The sequence below is a fragment of the Lolium perenne genome, chromosome 2, assembly GCF_019359855.2.
Source record: "Lolium perenne isolate Kyuss_39 chromosome 2, Kyuss_2.0, whole genome shotgun sequence".
NCBI classification, from domain to species: Eukaryota; Viridiplantae; Streptophyta; class Magnoliopsida; order Poales; family Poaceae; genus Lolium; species Lolium perenne.
In genome coordinates, this window is record NC_067245.2 from 268,164,778 (window position 1) to 268,172,354 (window position 7,577).

Genomic DNA, 7,577 nt, shown 5'->3' on the forward strand with positions numbered 1-7,577 from the left:
AACACCTCTCCGACACCGCCCAGGCTCGCCCAGGTGCCTCTCACGTCCTGCGCCACCTGACCTTCCTTTTAGATTGACATATGCAAAGAGTTGGTTCTTTGCTTCACTGCTCCCTGGTTCCAAAATCTTGCTTTGCTACAAGCGCTGCAGGTAGGAAATCCAGACGATTTGACTCAATATGCAAATCTGGGTCATGCTCTAATGCAGCCGCCTCTGGCAAACGTCACCAAGCAGAGCTATACCAGCGCCACGCCAGGCTCCACCTTCCAAAATCCGTTTCCCTAACTGTACCAACGGCGAGATTTTTCTCATGACACTTGATACTGTTCACAGAAGGATATTAGTAGAAAGAGCCTGCACCGGTAAGCAAATGTCCAGTGAACTCTTAAGGTCTATTTCTTCTGGGTATTATCATGCAGGATGATTTCGTGGGTGTGCAATACTAAGTTATGTTCAGTGAACTCTAAAGGTCTATTTTGTTGCTCCTAAACTGAAGATCGCAAGTGATCGAGTGTGTGTGTGCGCGCGCGTTAGAACTCAAGAACAGAGGCACTGATGTTTTGTGCTACCTGAATTCCGCAGCTTTTCTGATTGTATTTCACTTCCTTTTATTCTCAGTTACAGAAAGGAAAATGTTCCCACCACCCACATCGTTTGTGCCATCCCACAAACATGTCATGCTCCATGCGAATCGCTCTGATCCGTTCCAACAGAACCGGAGCTAAACGCTAACCAGAAAACGGCTAAGTCTTACCTGACGAAACTGACGAAAAAATAACACTGAAACTAAAGACAGCAGCAGGGTTTATTCAACATATTTCTTTTGGGTATTAACATGCTGGCTGATTTCGTGAATGCAATACTAAGTTTCGTGAATGTAATATTTTTCCCCAAGTTAATGGAATGCCTTGTGATCAGACTTTGTTGGTTAATTTTTTACAAGTAGGTGTTCGGAAATATTTATAGAGTCAGATAACCGCATAATCTGTTCTTGCAAGATATTACTCATAACAAAATTCACAACTCTGGTATATTTTCAGAGTTACTTTTCTTTTGTAGTACTACACATTTGTTGTCTTCAGCTAATCCATGGGTTCACTAGGTCATGTTAGTTTGTTTAACTTTCTACTAAACTGATTTAGCCACTGAATAGGGAAGGAGACGTGCATGGTCAAATGATTCTACGCGACCTCAAGTTCCACCTACAATAATAAATGCAGACACCTTATCAAAACTAAGGCGCTGGAAATAGAGAAAACCAGGAAAGTTGTTTTAGTGCTATTCACCTTTTTACAGTTCTTGTGTGGTTTCTGAATCGGCTGTTAGAGAACAAAGGATAGTTGTAACAAAGAAGCATGGGACAAACTTGTGGGGCTACTGCATCCATGGTTTCCAATAGATTGTAGTATTCTGATGTGGGTTTAACGCCTCCAAGGTACATAAATATGTTGTCATCACATGAAATTTGCCTTATCCTCTTTAAGATAAGGGCATGTAAGTTTCATGTTACTGTGTCAGATGTTGCGAAGTAAACTGTCGCAGTAATAATTTTCTATCATGGCTTTAACTTTCTACATAAATATGTCATCACCAGATGAAATTTGCCATGCACAGATAGGAGAATTTCATATGTTCTTACTAATGCTGGTAGTTGTGGTTCAGAGTTGGCTGCTTCTCCAAGTGAATTCTTGGAATTACATAGGATTATTTCTAACATGCGCAGCGACAACGGACAGGCCTGTCAGTGGTATGTAAGACGTTGGAAGCCTTTGGAATCATATATTTATCTTCTGAACTAGGACCTGTCGATTACAGATTTTTTGGCATGTTCCTCGGGGACATCTCAAGAAATATATAGTTTTTTGTACCAATTACCTGATACTGAAGTCAAATTGAGAAGATGCAAGATGTCATGGTGCGGGGGCAACACTAGAGGTGTGCACGTAGCACTCTGTTTTTTAGTTCGCCTTCTCACAAACTGAATTCTTTGTTGAGCTGTAGGTTCATATCATGCTGAATTGTAGTTTGTTTCACATTCTTGGCTCGAGTGTAATGCAGGGTCTTCGATGGCGTCACATCCAACTTGCAAAGTAATCTCTTTTATATTTTCTGTTCCACTACCGTCCCAAAGCACGTGGTAGTGTTGTGGTCTGCCCCCTTCAGGTCTAATTAATTCCAGACATGGACTTTGTTTTCCCTCTTAAGCTTAATGAAATAACACCATTTAACTCCCTTTTGTTTCATATATGTTATCTTATTTCATTGTGGCCCGTCCATGTATAACTTAACTGTTATTATCACCTTAAAAAACAAAGATGGGTTGCTTGGCTCTCTTTTATCTAAAAAAGGTATCTTTCTAAATAAAAATCTCTAAAGCCCATCCAAATTAATTCTAATGGAGGCTGGTTCTTGGTGTTATAATTAATATTCTCTTGGTTCCAATGCATTCGGTCTATTAGAACAAATGTATCAATGCAAAGACACTTCATTAATGTATCAAAATGGTGCAAAAGTTGCGCTCAGTTCTTGGAGATTGTTGGATTCAGTGCAACGTAAGAGTAATTTTGTAGGAGAAGCACGTTCGAGATCGAAGGTAAAGACAAAGGTAGATGCTTATTACTGCTTCTCCCTCACCCCTGGAAGGACGTGAATTTTGGTGGAGGCAGAGTTTGTGTTTGTTGGCTGGAAGCAGGGCAAGAAAGACGATAAGTTGCAGTTGGGTCTCCATGCACTGATGCGCCCACGTCCAATTTGTTTAGTATTTCTACGCATACGAGTGATCTGCTTTGAAATATTATGCAATTATATACTGTATTTCATATGTGTGAATTTTCAGATGCATCATATTCACCAGTGAGGCTGGAGGAACATAATTTGAGTGGCAATGGCAACACACGACCACTAAACTTATTGCCCCAGATAATCCATATTCGCTACACATTCGATTGAGTATCAGTTCATATTTGATGAAAAAAGTTTTTGGTTCGCAATGGATCTCTCCCCTTCTCAAGCCTAAATTCGTGAAATAAGGCATGTGAGAATGTTTGCTTGACTACTACCACCATTGTCTGCTCAAGTACAGCTCATGTCATACTTGTGTGTTGTACAAATAATGTTATAATGTTATAGGTGGCTGATGTGAGGTTCATATTTTAACCATCTTTTTAATGTGTTCACGTGTAATATTGCCCGTAGCAACGCACGGGTATTTAACTATCGTTACAAAAAAAAGTATTATCATCCTAATGACCAAGAGATAATAATATTTTCCATTTATTTGCAGAAATTTATTTGGTTACTTAGTATTTTCTTTTATGCTTTCATGCGATGGTAAATGATTTGTTCATCCAATATGCACCGGGAGTACCCTATGTTCACATTCTTATATTTTTATGAAAAGAAAACTTCATGCTAACTCGATAGATTGGTTGTGCGGGATGGCTACGAGTCGATGAAGAGATTTTTGATACACATACTCAAGTACCTTGCTAATGATGTTGAAAATAACATTCAGGATGTTGTGCGAGCATATGTTAGTCACGTCAAGGGAGCATGGATTTAATAAATAATATAAGGAATAATGTGTCGGTCATTGCGTTTTATACTTATTACACTAAATTATGTGATATGATCTTATGATATTTTAAATATTATGTGGTTTTTTTATGTACTTAAATGTTTTTGCGCATCAATTACACGTGTAATATTTGCGAAACTACATAAAGTAGGAAGCCATGTAATATTGTGATACTGGCATAAGGTAGCGAGCCGTGGCGAAGCACGGGCATTCCACTAGTCTGTACTACTTAAAAAATGGGAACGTGTTCCGTCGTCAACCAGTCCCCGCGGTACGTCGTTCCTTTCGTCGCACTTCGTCCTCCATCGCTAGCACCCAAATGGGCCAAAGCCCAACAAGTCATGGACGCGATTACACCGCCTCCCTACCAGACGCGATTACGCCGCTGCCCCACCCAGCGCCGCCGCCCTGCATCGCAGCGTCGCGACCCTATCCAACTTGAGGACGCCGCCTCGAGCGAGCGAGACGCCACCTCCGCTATGTCTGCCTTCCGTGTCCAAGTCGAGTTCACTCGCCTTGCCCAACTCGAGGACAACATCCGGCAACACCACCCTCCCCGACACCTCTTCGGCACCGCCCAGGCTCGCCCAGGTGCCTCTCACGTCCTGCGCCACCTGACCTTCCTTTTAGATTGACATATGCAAAGAGTTGGTTCTTTGCTTCACTGCTCCCTGGTTCCAAAATCTTGCTTTGCTACAAGCGCTGCAGGTAGGAAATCCAGACGATTTGACTCAATATGCAAATCTGGGTCATGCTCTAATGCAGCCGCCTCTGGCAAACGTCACCAAGCAGAGCTATACCTGCGCCACGCCGGGCTCCACCTTCCAAAATTCGTTTCCCTAACTGTACCAACGGCGAGATTTTTCTCATGACACTTGATACTGTTCACAGAAGGATATTATTAGAAAGAGCCTGCACCGGTAAGCAAATGTCCAGTGAACTCTTAAGGTCTATTTCTTCTGGGTATTATCATGCAGGATGATTTCGTGGGTGTGCAATACTAAGTTATGTTCAGTGGACTCTAAAGGTCTATTTCGTTGCTCCTAAACTGAAGATCGCAAGTGATCGAGTGTGTGTGTGCGCGCGCGCGCTAGAACTCAAGAACAGAGGCACTGATGTTTTGTGCTACCTAAATTCCGCAGCTTTTCTGATTGTATTTCACTTCCTTTTATTCTCAGTTACAGAAAGGAAAATGTTCCCACCACCCACATCGTTCGTGCCATCCCACAAACATGTCATGCTCCATGCGAATCGCTCTGATCCGTTCCAACAGAACCGGAGCTAAACGCTAACCAGAAAACGGCTAAGTCTTACCTGACGAAACTGACGAAAAAATAACACTGAAACTAAAGACAGCAGCAGGGTTTATTCAACATATTTCTTTTGGGTATTAACATGCTGGCTGATTTCGTGAATGCAATACTAAGTTTCGTGAATGTAATATTTTTCCCCAAGTTAATGGATTGCCTTGTGATCAGACTTTGTTGGTTAATTTTTTACAAGTAGGTGTACGGAAATATTTATAGAGTCAGATAACCGCATAATCTGTTCTTGCAAGATATTACTCATAACAAAAATCACAACTCTGGTATATTTTCAGAGTTACTTTTCTTTTGTAGTACTACACATTTGTTGTCTTCAGCTAATCCATGGATTCACTAGGTCATGTTAGTTTGTTTAACTTTCTACTAAATTGATTTAGCCACTGAATAGGGAAGGAGACGTGCATGGTCAAATGATTCTACGCGACCTCAAGTTCCACCTACAATAATAAATGCAGACACCTTATCAAAACTAAGGCGTTGGAAATAGAGAAAACCAGAAAAGTTGTTTTAGTGCTATTCACCTTTTTACAGTTCTTGTGTGGTTTCTGAATCGGCTATTAGAGAACAAAGGATAGTTGTAACAAAGAAGCATGGGACAAACTTGTGGGGCTACTGCATCCATGGTTTCCAATAGATTGTAGTATTCTGCCGTGGGTTTAACGCCTCCAAGGTACATAAATATGTTGTCATCACATGAAATTTGCCTTATCCTCTTTAAGATAAGGGCATGTAAGTTTCATGTTACTGTGTTAGATGTTGCGAAGTAAACTACAACAACAACAACAACAACAACAACAACCAAGCCTTTCAGTCCCAAACAAGTTGGGGTAGGCTAGAGTTGAAACCCATAAGATCTCGAAGCCAAGTCATGGTTCCGGAACGTGGATAGCTAACTTCCACGCACCCCTATCCATGGCTAAATCTTTGTCGATATTCCAAACCTTCAGGTCTCTCTTAACGGACTCCTCCCATGTCAAGTTTGGTCTACCACGACCCCTCTTAACATTCTCATCACGCTTTATCCGTCCGCTATGCACTGGCGCTTCCGGAGGCCTCCGTTGGATATGTCCAAACCATCTGAGACGATATTGGACCAGCTTCTCTTCAATCGGTGCTACCCCAACTCTCTCCCGTATATCGTCGTTCCGTACCCGATCCTTTCTTGTGTGGCCACATATCCATCTCAACATGCGCATCTCTGCTACACTTAACTGTTGGATATGTCGTCTCTTCGTTGGCCAACACTCAGCGCCATACAACATCGCAGGTCGGATAGCTGTCCTATAAAACCTGCCTTTTAGTTTTGTGGCACTCTCTTGTCACAAAGTACGCCAGAAGCTTGGCGCCACTTCATCCAACCAGCCTTGATTCGGTGGCCCACATCTTCATCGATATTGCCATCCTTCTGCAACATGGACCCCAAATATCGAAAAGTGTCTCTCTCCGGTACCACCTGCCCATCAAGGCTAACCTCTCCCTCTTCGTGCCTAGTAGAACTGAAACTGCACCTCATGTATTCAGTTTTATTTCTACTAAGCCTAAAACCTTTCGATTCGAGAGTTCGCCTCCACAACTCTAACTTTCTATTAACCCCCGTTCAGCTATCATCGACTAGCACCACATCATCCGCAAAGAGCATACACCACGGGATGTCTCCTTGTATATCCCTTGTGACCTCATCCATCACCAAATCAAAAAGATAAGGGCTCAAAGCTGACCCTTGGTGTAGCCCTATTCTAATTGGAAAGTCATCAGTGTCGCCATCGCTTGTTCGAACACTTGTCACAACATTATCATACATATCCTTGATGAGGGTAATGTACTTTATTGGGACTTTGTGTTTCTCCAAGGCCCACCACATGACATTCCGAGGTATCTTATCATAGGCCTTCTCCAAATCAATGAACACCATATGAAGGTCCTTCTTTTGCGAAGTAAACTGTCGCAGTAATAATTTTCTGTCATGGCTTTAACTTTCTACATAAATATGTCATCACCAGATGAAATTTTCCATGCACAGATAGGAGAATTTCATATGTTCTTACTAATGCTGGTAGTTGTGGTTCAGAGTTGGCTGCCTCTCCAAGTGAATTCTTGGAATTACATAGGATTATTTCTAACATGCGCAGCGACAACGGACAGGCCTGTCAGTGGTATGTAAGACGTTGGAAGCCTTTGGAATCATATATTTATCTTCTGAACTAGGACCTGTCGATTACAGATTTTTTGGCATGTTCCTCGGGGACATCTCAAGAAATATATAGTTTTTTGTACCAATTACCTGATACTGAAGTCAAATTGAGAAGATGCAAGATGTCATGGTGCGGGGGCAACACTAGAGGTGTGCACGTAGCACTCTGTTTTTTAGTTCGCCTTCTCACAAACTGAATTCTTTGTTGAGCTGTAGGTTCATATCATGCTGAATTGTAGTTTGTTTCACATTCTTGGCTCGAGTGTAATGCAGGGTCTTCGATAGCGTCACATCCAACTTGCAAAGTAATCTCTTTTATATTTTATGTTCCACTACCGTCCCAAAGCACGTGGTAGTGTTGTGGTCTGCCCCCTTCAGGTCTAATTAATTCCAGACATGGACTTTGTTTTCCCTCTTAAGCTTAATGAAATAACACCATTTAACTCCCTTTTGTTTCATAAATGTTATCTTATTTCATTGTGGC